We start from the raw sequence: 13,794 nt of genomic DNA, 5'->3' as shown, positions 1-13,794 counted from the left end.
GGCCTTTTTATACACTAATAATAATAGGGAAGAAATGAACATTAAAAAACCAACACCATTCACATTTGTGCCACAAACCTCAAATATCTTGGAGTCAACTTGACTGAAGATGTAAATGACCTATACAAAGAAAACTATAAAACAATGCTTCAAGAAATAAGAGAGGACACTAGAAAATGGAAACACAGACCCTGCTCATGGATTGGCAGGATTAACATCATTAAAAAGGCAATACTCCCCAAAGCATTGTACAGATTTAATGCGATTCCTCAAAAGTTACCCATGACATTCTTTCAAGTGGATCTAACACTTATGATATTATTATTATTATTATTATTTATTTTTATTAATTATGTTATTTTGACCAAAGTGGATTTCAAATCATTCACAGGAGTATTTTAGGTACATAGTGACATTGAATCGGGGCATTCTCACTACCAATTTTGTCCTCCCTCTACCCCTGTTCTCAGCATGCATCCCATATCACCCCTCCTTCCCCAACCCCCCAGGCTGCTAGTATAAGCGGTCCCTTTTGTGTCTAGCTTGTTGTAGATTGAGTATCAATTCTGTTGTATTTGGCTTTGGATTTGGTGTTTTTAATCTGATTATTTTTTATTTTTACTCAATGTTTATATGACTGTTTGGTCTTGGTACTCTCCATTAATTGCCCCTCAATTTGTGAGGTGGAACAATATGGTTCAAGTTATCTGGTTCTGTTTGAACGTAAGAAAAAAAAAAGCAAAAAAGAAAAAGAAAAAAGGTGGGAGCAAAAATTCAAACAAGCAAAAACAGGAGGAGTCCTTCTAGAGACTATAAAAATCAGTTTAAGAAAAGAAAGGGAAAAATGAAGGAAAACATAAAAATAATACAAAAATAATCAACCCCCCCAAAACCAAAACCAAAACCAAACCAAACAAAAACAAACAAAAAACCTGAAAAACTCCACAGCAATAAAGACAACAACAAAACACTAATTAATTTTTATACATTTATATTCTACTAATGCTCAAAAATCTTCAATCTTTTCTTTCTTGAACTCTAGGGTTAATCACTTAATATTTATCTCTAGAAATACTTAATACTTTTCTATAGAAAACTTACATATAAACAAATAGAGAATTATTCCTTTCTCTCAATTCCTATAACCCACCTTTTAATAACATTCAAGCTCAATCAACTTTTCATTGTTTATGTTCTTTTCATACTTTGTCTTCATTTATTTATTTATTCATTCATTCATTCATTCATTTATTCATTTTCTACCACATTTAATTATAAATGTAAATGATTTATATCTTTCATATTTTACATGGGGGTGAAGAGTGAAATTAATTACCTTCTATATTGATTGGAAAATATAGGGTGTTCAGTATCTTCTGTATGTAAAATAAATTTTAACATGCTATTTTTTTTACTTATCAATGTAATATCCCTGTGCTAATATCTCTGTCCAGTTTCTTCTGTGCATTCACTCTGGATCAAATTCCTTAGAGACCAATTTTCCTGCTAAATGTGTGCTCTGCTGTCAGCACTGTTTTCATAATTATTTTGTGAAATTAAAGCACTGTCTAAAAGCATTCATTAAGTATGAATAAATAGTAAAAATTCAAGTTGGATCATCTATGTATTAGCTAGATTTGAGATCCCACAATAAGCAAAAAAGAGAAGAAAGGGGTGGTATAAATTCACTATAATTAATCTCTTTGTAAATGGCCCTCCTGGGGTCAAAGATATAATAAGAAAAGGAATTTGTGTTACTTATAGTCAACCTAGGTTTGATCCCTGGCAACAGCTATGGTGCCCTGATTTCTATTCATTGTAATCCCTGAGCACAAAGACAGATGCCCTTAGTACCTTCATAAAAGACCCAAATACAAGCAAGAAGAAAATTTGATATTTTATTTTGAATAATTTTTAGAATAAATAGACATGCATGGGCATTCAAATATCATATATTGAGGAGGACTTGGCCATTTTTAAAATATAAGATAGATTCATTTAAAAATATGGAGTAGATTTTAAGGAAACACTTCACTATAAGGGGTAAAATTAGTTTTCTTAAACTTCTAGAGTTATCCACACAATAGTATTTATGCAAGGTTCAATAAATATTGACAAGGCTCCTGAGACATATCAGAAACCACTATGTATAAATTCTATTCTGCAGAGTTTTGTGGTGTCTTCATTACATCTGTTATCAACAGTATTCAACAATAAAAATAAATGATTTGCCTGGAAAAATCTCCCTATTCTTTTGTCTGTTTGTGTTGTTTTGTTTTGCCTCCTTGCTTCCATTACCTTTACATTCTATAAAGTGCTAGTAGCAATATTGCAAGTAATGGAAGATCCAGGTACCTTTTGTATAGACTTTAATATGGTTACATTAAAATATTAAAAATGCAATTCTTTTATGTGAAGCATCTCAAAAAAAAACCTGAGTCAATAGGGAAGAAATATTCTGTGATTCAGTTAAAAAAAGTCAATGATAATGTGGAATTGACCTATATATTTTTGTTTTAAGAAAACTATTGAGGTAATTTATCAAATTTTTGGAGTTAACTGCTAAAATTTAATATTTTGGTTTTTAGAATTGATTTTCCCAGACTTCAAACATAAACAAATTGGTATTGGTTTATAGTCCAAAGGAAGTGGGATTTGGCAAGGAGCATATATCATGAATAAAAACTGGGTGGTGGACTGAAAATTCAGTGGGGAAATAGCATATACTTTATCCAACCAGGAACAGATCCAGACAGCTGTAGACTTTGTAGGGGGCCTTTAGAACACACTTTCAAGACTCTATTTAATACAATAAGAACAACAGAATCCTAATTAATTTTAAATCAGGTTCCAAATTTATCACAGAAAAATAAAATAAAAATAAAAACAATTCTTGATTTCTGCTCCTCTGACTTTGGAAAATATATTGGAGACTTTCAGGCTTCTGTTAAAATCCACCTTGGTTGTTAGTAAAATAAAAAAAAATCCTAAAAGAAATAAGATAAATATGTAAAAGAAATTCTATAATACTTTAGATAAAAAAAAAAGTATGCATGTAAAATAGGGCTGTTGTTGTTTTGTTTTGTCTTTCTCTTTTGCTGTGACCTTGATAAAAAGGAAAGGGAAGAATTGTGCAGTTGGTTTGCCACCCCCTGGTTTTTAGAATTATGTAAGGATAATAGTATTTCCCCACCCATCCCCTGAGGAGCTTTTAAGACTAGCATCTGTGGTGTGCATTTCCTAGATAAATGCAAACTGCCCTTTGACTCTCCTCAAGATAAGAAAACATTGACCCTCTCAAACAAGTTATTTATGACATTCACATAATGTGAAACAGCGCTTAGACCTGATCGGAATGCCCAGAAGTACATACACTACAGGCAGTTAAGATTCCCCTATGCTACTATCTGAAAGACCACCACACAAGTTGAACAATGCTCAAAACTCATTAACAAGTATGATGAATATAATACAATTCAAATTAAAGGAGCTCTCCTGAGACCATGTTTAGAAAGAAAAACCAGATGGGACTCCAGTGTAAAGCATCCATGGAACAAGTTTGGGAAGACTCAAAAATCACATAAATTCCAAAAAGAGGAGAAAAATATGATTTGTCTTCTGAGCAAAATAGCATAAAAAGGTGCTGGTAGCATAATCTTGAATTTCTGATTTTATACTGATTTTTATATGGAAGGAAAAAATAACACTAAATACTGGAGTTACCAACCTTAGAAAACTTGCTAAAAAGGAAAGCTAATGAAGTAAAAGGAAAGAAAAATGCATATTATATACCAATACACATTAACAAGTATGAAATGTCAAGATTAAAAATATAAAATGATGGGGGCCAGGCGGTGGCGCTGGAGGTAAGGTGCCTGCCTTGCCTGCGCTAGCCTAGGACGGACCGCGGTTCGATCCCCCGGTGTCCCATATGGTCCCCCAAGAAGCCAGGAGCAACTTCTGAGCACATAGCCAGGAGTAACCCCTGAGCGTCACAGGGTGTGGCCCAAAAACCAAAAAAAATATATATATATAAAATGATACATTTTGATTTATTGAGGATAATTCCAAGGAAAATAAACATACAGCTAAGGAATAAAATAGGTAAATAGCTATAAATTATAAAGATAACATTTGGATGTCAATAAACAGAATTAAAGATTCAGAATTTCTCTTAGTAAGTTAGTTTTTCAGGAACTGAAGCATAGTTATTGTAGGGAGATCCAACAGAAACTCATAGAAATAGGTAAAAAGTGTCTCATCTTGGTTCAATTCATTTCTTCTTTCTTTCTTTAGAGTGTATTACTAGATACTATTTGCCTATCAAGATTTGTGTATGTGTCACAGTCAGGCAATATTATAAACAATATTATGAACAATAATCACTCTTATCAAAGTCAAGTTTTTTCACGTCAATTATAAGCATATGAATATTATGGAAATCTTTATCATACAAAAATAACGCCATCCTCTGTATTCAATTGTATTATGAATGTGTTATATTAATATATGTAGTTTAAATAATTATTTCAATGGTATACTTGTATGCTACACAGATGCATTGTCATTAAACCACTAAATAATCAATCATAGTTCATTTGGGTTTGTTTGCTTCCAGTTATTTTTCTGTACTTTGAACATAACACTAGGATGAATAGAGATGAATTTGTAGGATGAATTACAGAAATTAGAAATAAATTTTAGTTTTCTTCAGTTATAGTAAGAGACAAGGATGTTGAAAAATTAGGGCAGAGTCAATGTGATACATAATACATAAATTATATATATATTTAAATATAATTTGACCCATAACTTTATTGACATATACTGTAAAAGAAAATGATATGGGACTATGGAGATAACTTTTAAGTTATCTTGGGTCGGTGCACAAATTGGTTTGTAGGAGACCCCAACATTAATTGTGAAACTCACAGGATCTCCAAGTACTACCAGGACTGACCCTTTCATCAATTTGCTAAGAATAGCCTTTTGCCACCCCAAAACAAAAATATTAATTTGAGAAATTATTTATAAAAATATAGAAACAGAAATCCTAGTCAACTATCATATTTTTATTTAAAATTTAATAAAATATGTGTCATATTAAAAGTAGCTAAATTGTATCTAGTTTGCAATCTAGAATGAGAAATATGACATAAGGACAGATTGTCAAAAGACAGATAAAATAAATTAGTAGATAAAATAGTATAAAATAAAATAAGATTAAGTTTGCACAAATCTAAAAATAAAGCTGCATTGATTAAAAATACAAGCAATAGGAGCAGGAGTGATAGCACAGCAGTAGGGTATTTGCCTTGCATATGGCTGACCCAGGACAGACCTGGGTTTGATCCCCAGCATCCCATATGGTCCCCCAAGCTAGGAGCGATTTCTGAGTACATAGACAGGAGTAACCCCTGGGCTTCCCTGGGTGTGGCTCCAAAACAACAACAAAAAATACAAGAAACAAATGTATTTAATTGCTTATTTGTCAGGCTCATACAGATATGTCATGAGGGACCCTGGTGAAACCTGTGGCCAGATTGTGCAAACTATCCTCCTCAAAGGACTTGTGGTAGGGAAGACTGATGGGTTTCATTGCACAGTGTTCATTGGGAGTAAAAGGGAAGCAAAACTTGGAACTTGAGGGGTGGGGAGGGAATGAATCTTGTCCCATACTGGTTAGGATGGCAACTTTTGGGGAAAAATTATCTCAATCATTTATAGAAAATATATTTTGGTGGAGATGAACTAATTACCTGCTGGTTAATTTAACCACACAATTTATTTTTATTGATCAGACCTCCTAAATAGTATAGCTTATTCTCTTTGTTGCTGTAACAACTCAGTACATTGATCTAGATTTTTTCAGATAATTTTCTGAGTAAAATTGCTAAGATATAATCTATTCATTTCCCATCATAATTATTTAACTATGAAGCTTACAGAATACAACAGAAACACTTCCTATCATTCAAAAACTTCTTCTCTTCTCATCTGACTTTACATGCTACTACTGAAATCCAGGACAGTCGCATGGAATTTGCAACATGAGGTTGCTTGTGTTTTACCTTTATGCCTTACCATGTATTCATCCTTTCCCTCATTATACATCTTGCATGTCTTGGTCAAGTCAGTTGGTTTTAATTCTTTTTTGTAATTGTACTTGAGTGTTTGTGTCAGTGAAACCCACCTGGATTTCCCCAAGGTAGAGTTGCTTGTTTGATTTTACCCTCTTTTTATTTATTTTTTTTTTATTTTTCTTTTCCTCAAATAGAACCACATAACTTAAACCAACTTGTTCCGCCTTTCAATTTGAGGGGAAAACAATGGAGGGCACCAAGACCAAACAGTTGTATGATCACTAAGTAGTAATAAAAATGATCGGACTTAAATACCAAACCCAATCCAATGACAACAGAATCGATTCCCAACCTACAACAAGCTAGATACAGAGGGGACCACTTATACTAGCAGCCCGGGGAGTAAGGGAGAGGAATATGGGATGCATTCTGGGAATGGGGCTGGAGGGAAGACAACTTTGGTGGTGGGAATTTCCCTGATCCAATGTCAATGTGTATCTAAAATATTGCTGTGAAAGATATGTAATCCACTTTGGTCAAAATAAAAATTATTATATATAAAAAAGAGTTTTCTGAAGAAATGAAAAAGGTGATGCTACTTCTTTAGGATAAATGACCTTTTGATCTATGTATGCCTATAGGCATTCTGTGTATCTGACATGTTGTAAAATTAAAGACATATTGAATAAATCAACTTCTGTGATTTTCTAGAGATGATGAAATTAATAAGAACATTATTATACCAGAACTGTTCAAAAGACTTTATATGTGTATCCCATAGGTAGTTAAACAACTTTATTTTTAACTTGGTTTCCTTGTTATTATGGAAAATATTTTTCTTAAGTATAGAAAAGGCTTAATGACAGGAAGCAATGTGTAGAAATAAATGTTCATTGCTCTACATAGAAAAGTGTTAATGCCAATATTCCCTAAAGGCTGATGCTAGAACATAATCTCAGCCCATGTATTTGATATATTGCTTTCAAAAGGATGCAAAAAGAATCCCATAAATTTATTTTCTCCTTCATACCACACCAACATCTTCTATGTGAGAAAATAATTAGTTTAACAGGCTTAACATGTAAAATATAAGAAAAGTAAAGAAAATAAAGAATATTAAGGTTTGACTTTTTTACATGAAAATAAAGACAATAGAAATAAAGATAACTCTTTGTGCCTTTTTAGATTATTTGTATCTGCAAACTACACTTTTAAAAGTTGCAGAGGCTGACGTTTGAAGCAGTGGCACATGCAGTAGGGCATCTGCCTTGCACGCGCTAATGTAGGATGGACCACGCTTTAATCCCCTGGCCTCCCATATGGTTCCCCCAAGCCAGGAGCAAATTCTGAGTGCATAGCCAGGAGTAATCCCTGAGAGTCAGTGGGTGTGATCCAAAAAACAAAACAAAGCACAAGAAGTTGCAGACACTATAAATAGAATAAGACTGTCATGATATTGACTTGTTTACATAATTTTTGGAGTTAGTCAAGGGGTAAAAATATAACATAGAAGTTAAGGTGCTTTCCTTGCAAAAGGTTCACCAGGATTCAATGCTTGACATTGTATGTGGTCCCCCAGAGCCACCAGGAGTGACCCCTGAGCAGCCAGGGATAAGCCCTAAGCACCAATGGATGTAGCTGCATAATCAAAAATCTCAAAGTAGCATTAACAAAGTTTTAATATAATAGTAAAATAGAAATTTAGAAGAGTAAAATCATTTTAACCACAAATATTGACAGCTTCATTAAAAAGTTTAGCACTCTGCACTTAGTTGTTTTTAAAGGTGGAAATTTTAAAATGAGAGGATTTAGTTTTTAATTTAATTATGATGAATTTACAGTTATTCAGGATTGAGATTTTGACGTATCATATTGTAACATTAGTGCCTCCACCAATGTCCCCTGACTCTTATTTTCTTCCCATCCCCTAGTCTGCTTTTACAAAAGGTGCTTTTTAAAAAAATATCTGCATTTTCACTGTGGCTTACCATACCATTGATGATAGGATTTCTTACATAAAACTTTATTACCTTTCAGCATCTTCCCCTACTCATCATGAACAGTTCCTTCTAAAATAGACTTTGGCCCTTCCCTGTCCAATGCCCTAGTCTCCTCAAGTGTCACTATTCCTAATGAATCAGTTCTTATATTCTTTGCTTCATTGTCTTTGTGTATTGGTTATTCCACCACTATGTAAGAAGTGAAAAATATTCTGTATTGCTATCTCTCCCTTTGATTAGCTCACGTCTCTTTTTCCCAAGGATTATCTTAACTACTCAGAGACAGGGTTTATTTTTTCCTTATGAAATTCAGGCATCTTTGATCCCTATTAGAAAAGAACTTGTGGGGCTGGAGAGATAGCATGGAGGTAAGGCCTTGCATGCAGAAGGACTTGGTTCTAAAGGAGAGATTTCTGAGCATAGAGCCAGGAGGAACCCCTGAATGCTGCTGGCTGTGACCCAAAAACCAAAAAAAAAAAAAAAAGAAGAAAGAAAGAAAAAAAGAAAGAAAGAAAGAAAGAAAGAGAGAAAGAAAGAAAGAAAGAGAGAAAGAGAGAAAGAAAGAAAGAAAGAAAGAAGAAAGAAAGAAGAAAGAAGAAAGAAAGAAAGAAAGAAGAAAGAAAGAGAAGAAGAAAGAGAAAGAAGAAAGAAAGAAAAAAGAAAGAGAAAAGAAGAAGAAAGAAAGAAAAGAAGAAGAGAGAAAGAAAAAGAAGAAAGAAAGAAAGAAAGAAAGAAAAGAGAAAAGAAAGAAAGAAAAGAAAGAAAAAGAAAGAAAGAAGAAAGAAAGAAAGAACGAAAGAAAGAAAGAAAGAAAAAGAACGAAAGAAAGAAAGAAAAAGAAGAAAAGAAAGAAAAAAAAAGAAAGAAAGAAAGAAAGAAAGAAAGAAAGAAAAAGAAAGGAAGGAAGGAAGAAAGGAAGAAAGAAAGGAAGGAAGGAAGGAAGGAAAGAAGAAAAAGAAAAGAACTTGTTTTTATACATTAAATTTTCCCATTTTAGTATGCCTATGCAAAAAAAAAATTCCATATTATATTATTCGTGCTTTGGGGAGGGGTAAGAATGACAAGCCATACAATCTTTGTGTCTTGGATTGACCTGAGAATTAATCCCAATCAAAACTTTTATACTAAAATTTCTTACTAAGCAGAGACACAAGAAATAAAAATAAATGGAGGAGGCTGCCTCTACATATGGAATAAACACACTAAGAGTTATAACTCCTAAGGAGTAATAACTATTAAGGAAATAAACATACAAAGAAAATATCAATACCCTCATTAAGTCTTTGGAAATAACCTGTGGGGGATAAGATTAAGGGCACATTTTCATCCCACACCATGGCCTTATGCAGTTTTAGGAATGTTTTGCACCAGTAAGGGATCAGGTAGTGTCCTCAAGCTGGGGTTCCTCTGGAGTAGAATCTGGTAGCAATATAAATAAATAATAAATAAATAGAAGAAATAGAAGAATATCAAGGCAGCCACAGATATGGCAATAAGAACTAGATTGAGTGTTTTGCATTAGATTAAATCACTTGAGACAAACCCCATCAAAGTGTGGTTCTAAGATCTCTCATGTGACCCTCATCAATAAACTGGGCACAGCACTCAAGCAGTCCTGGAGTTGTCTTATGGTAGCAATACTCCTATTCTGTCAGCTCTACAAAGGATGTCATCATTTTGAGATTCTTATGACATCCTTCAGATCATCTGAATTTTCCAGTCTTGGTTCTTTTCGTTTCTTTTGTTTTTAGTTTTGTTGTTTCCCCTAGAGCCACACCTGCTGGTGGTGAGAGCTTTTCGTGGACTCTGCACATAGTGAAAGACTCAGTGGTCCATATAACGTGCATGAGCTTGAACCTGGTTGGCCTTTTGATATAAAGCTTCCTATAGTTGTCACATTTCTCCAGTGCAGGGAGGAAACATGTTTCTCAAGTTGAGGTGAATGTAAGGTCTTTGAAAGAAAAATAAGGTCAGTAATAGTTTATTCTTGGGTTTGATTCCTTTATCTTCACTTCAATGAAGATTTTTCCATAGAAAATATAAAATAATAATAAAACATAAAATATTTTATTTAGAAAATATGAGAGGTGAAGAGAGCCCCATAAGATACAGCAGAGAAGTCTGCTGCCCAAACTGAGAGGAAGGCAACTTCAGAATGGAACACTGAGAATGATTTCTATCCCTTCATGGTCTGCAATTAAAATCATACCAGGACATGATTCCTACTAAATTGTCCACAGAACTATTTAGACCATTGAGTTAAAGCTAAATTTCTATGTTGTTTTGGAATGTGTGGTCCTGTGTGTTGAATTAAATAAATAACAATGGGGCTGGATGGCGGTGGATGGCGATGGATTTCTTTCTGCCATCCCAGGCCACGTGGCTCCGCAACCCCATCCAGCCGGCGGGTCCCAGGCCCAGGTGAAAGGCGAAATCACTGACTCACAGGCAGGCATCAGGAAGCATTAACTTTATTCATGCCCTATTCACCACATGTGTGTGGCCTACTCATAACCTTTCAAGCACTAGTTATTCTTGGCCCTGCATCTAAACTCCTTTCAGCCATCTTCCCTTTGGGCTCCATGCTGGTCAAAGACCAGAACGCAGAGACCCAAAAACCAGAGCACCCAGCAGCGCAGAAAAAGGGCCCGAATTCCCTCGGTCCAAGGCTTATCTAACTTTTCCAAGACCCCTCCCAGGAATGGGTGGGGTCTTGCAGGTAAGGTAACACCTAATATTCAGTTCCCAAGACCCCTCCCAGAAATGGGTGGGTCTCAGGTAGCTACATCTAGATCCAGGATCTCAGATAGGTACACTACACTTGTGCATCATTATCTAGGGGTCATCTTGGGTCTCTGGATAGTTTTATTATAATCTGGATTGTCTTCAATCAGAGTGGGGCAGGACAGTATTGTCTTTTCAAGCCATGTATAGATATTTATTGACTCCTTTTTTCCTCTAAAAGTCTTTGCAAAGGGGGACATAATCCTCAAGAACTCACCTTGAGAAAGTATAAGGATATATGTGTATAAGCATTTTAATCCATACAAGAGATATCTTTCTTTTCACATGTAAGGCCGGGGAGAAGAGTTCAATTTTTGTTTGATTTTAATTTTATTTTGTTGTTTTGTTTGGGAGATATGTGTGATGGTGGTCTGGTGTTACTCCTGGCTTTGTACTTAGAAAGAAATTATTCCTGGCAGTGCTGTAGGGACCATATGTGATGCAAGGTGTCTAACCTGGGTCAGCCACATGCAAACAGAAACAGAAATAACCCCTGAGTATTGCTGGTATGCTAAATATGGTGTTAATTTAGCGCTCAAAGGCAAACTAAATGATTAAGGAAACATTGTATGTAAGCACAATAAAATCCTACTCAGCTAGAATATAAAAAAAAATCTTACTTTTAGCAACATGCTTGAAATCAAGAATATCATGCACAGCAAAATTAAAAGAGAAAAACAAGTATGAGTTTATTGTTATCTGAAATTATAGAAGTGACTAACAATGGGGCCAGAGTGATAGCACAGCAAGTAGGGTTATACCTTGCATGCACAGCTGACCTAGGTTTGATCCCTGGCATCCTATATGGTTCCCTGAAACGTCCAAGAGCGATTTCTGAGTGCAGAGCCAAGAAGTAACCCCTGAGCACCACGACGTGTGGCCCCAGAATAAGAAAAAATAATAATAAAATAAAAGAAGTGACTAAGAACCTAAAAGGTTTTACTTTAATTTGATTAGTTTCCAAAGTGAAAATAAATTCTGCTTTATAACATATGATTACTTGAATGATAGTTTCTTCCAGGTAATTCCTTCCTGATAGTGGGAGATAGAAAGTTGTAAGAAAAGTCTGTCAAAACAACTAATTCTTAAGACTCATGCTGGTGAACTGAATTAACTTGAGGGATAGGAAAATAAACGAACAGAAATCATTGTAAATAGGAGCTCAAGTGGACAGTAGTGGGAAAAAAAGATACTTTGTTGTTGCTGTCTGGTAGCATATATTTGAAATGGTGTGAAATTATGTCCTAAAACATATACATGAATGCAGCCTTAATATAAAGTAAAATTAAAAAGATATATATAATACTCTAGTAAATGTAAAAAATATACATGGAAATACTTACCTGGCAGAGGAGATACCATGATCATGAAGGTGGTTTCCCCAGGGTAAGGCTCACCCATTGCACTCCGGGTTTGCTGACCCCTGAGATTTCCCCACATATGGAAAGCTCGACTGCATAATTTGTGATAGTGGGGACTGCGTTTGTGCTCTCAATAAAGAAAAAATACCAAAAAGCAATTGAAGCAATTGCCACTAATATTTCATCTTTTCTTAGTGTGATACAGGAGAAAACTTTTTTATTCTTCATTTGGATTATTTCAAGAATTTATATATTTGCATTTTTTTTTACAAAAAGGAATACAAGAAACTGTTGACATCAAAGTAGATTTCCATGTGGTAGAGGGTTCTTGAGAATTGTACAAAAGATTTGCAGACAAAACTCAGAAGATTAAAGGATATATTGTTAAGTAAGAAATAAAGATGAAATCTGAGCTTGATTAAAGAGAGAAAAGAATGCTTATGCATAATATTTAGTCCAGTGTCTATCTTACCTATTTTAATTAATGAACCAATTTAAATAAAATAATTCCTTTTAAAAATAATCAACTATGCATTATGAAATGCAAATTTAATAGAAATTCAAAATGAAGTTGATGTCCTGAAAGAACATTTTAATTTTTCCTTTTTATTATTATTATGTAGATCATGATTGTAGAGCCAATCTCATTAAAAATAAATGCCTTTTGGAAAAATAGTTAGAATTGATTGTACAGTTAAGTAGAAGGTTTGTTTCCCTCCCCCAAAGTTTAGTCTCTTCTTTATTCATGAATGATGTCACTTGTTCTGACTCATGATGCCCAGTTAGGTGTCTTGGCTTTCCTAGTCTCCATCAGCAGTGCGCAAGTTTGAAACTCTTGTGGTCAGTACCTATCTCTGGGCCTCTCCCAACTGTCATAGTTTTCTTTGTTGCTGCTACTGCCACTTGAATATGAGGAATACTCGTATTTTTTGCACTTTGTCCCTGCCTGGCCATTTAAAACTTACCTTGACTCTTAATCTAGCCTAAGTTTCTGAGTCCTGCTTGTATTCTGACCCTGTCCAATCCTATGAGCCCTGCTCTGTACATGATATGTTTGAAAGCTGGGAGCACAAGTCCTTCTTCATGGTGTAGTCTATCTCTGGGAAAATGCAAAGAGAAAGATAGAGAGACTCAGAGAGAGACACACACAGAGACAAATGTCAGATGACAGAGAGATACAGAGAGCCAGATAAAGGGAGACAGAGACACACTGAGAAAGAGACTGAAGGTTTCCTTTTATCTGCTGTCATCTTTCATCCTCAGACATTCAATTACATATTTTTATTGGATATCTTTTCAATGGATAAAACTTAAACTGATAAACTGAATTCAACTAATGATTCACCTTTCCACTCCCACCCTATCAAAATTACTGTTTATTTTCTAACAGAAGTGATCAGACATGTTCATGTTTAATTTCTATTAAAATATTAAAGAATAATCTCACACAAATGAGTACATTGAAAATTTAGCGACATGATCCTTTGTATTTATAAAGCTAAGAAATAAAACCAGGGTTTTGTCTCACCTAATTTTAGATTCCGTATTGTAAAAATCAGAAAATTC

The 13,794-nt window shown here is 34.4% G+C and overlaps 1 non-coding gene across 1 annotated transcript; it reads left to right on the top strand.

Annotated features, from left to right (window-relative positions):
- Window positions 1–12,202: 12,202 nt before the first annotated feature.
- On the top strand, window positions 12,203–12,363 carry LOC126026946 (U1 spliceosomal RNA). The gene has a single exon (XR_007502129.1). It is a non-coding gene; the product is annotated as a U1 spliceosomal RNA (small nuclear RNA).
- Window positions 12,364–13,794: the final 1,431 nt, after the last annotated feature.

This window comes from Suncus etruscus, chromosome 13 (genome assembly GCF_024139225.1).
Source record: "Suncus etruscus isolate mSunEtr1 chromosome 13, mSunEtr1.pri.cur, whole genome shotgun sequence".
NCBI lineage: Eukaryota > Metazoa > Chordata > Mammalia > Eulipotyphla > Soricidae > Suncus > Suncus etruscus.
The sequence above is the reverse complement of the archived record's forward strand: the minus strand, read 5'-3'. Positions and strand labels throughout refer to the sequence as shown.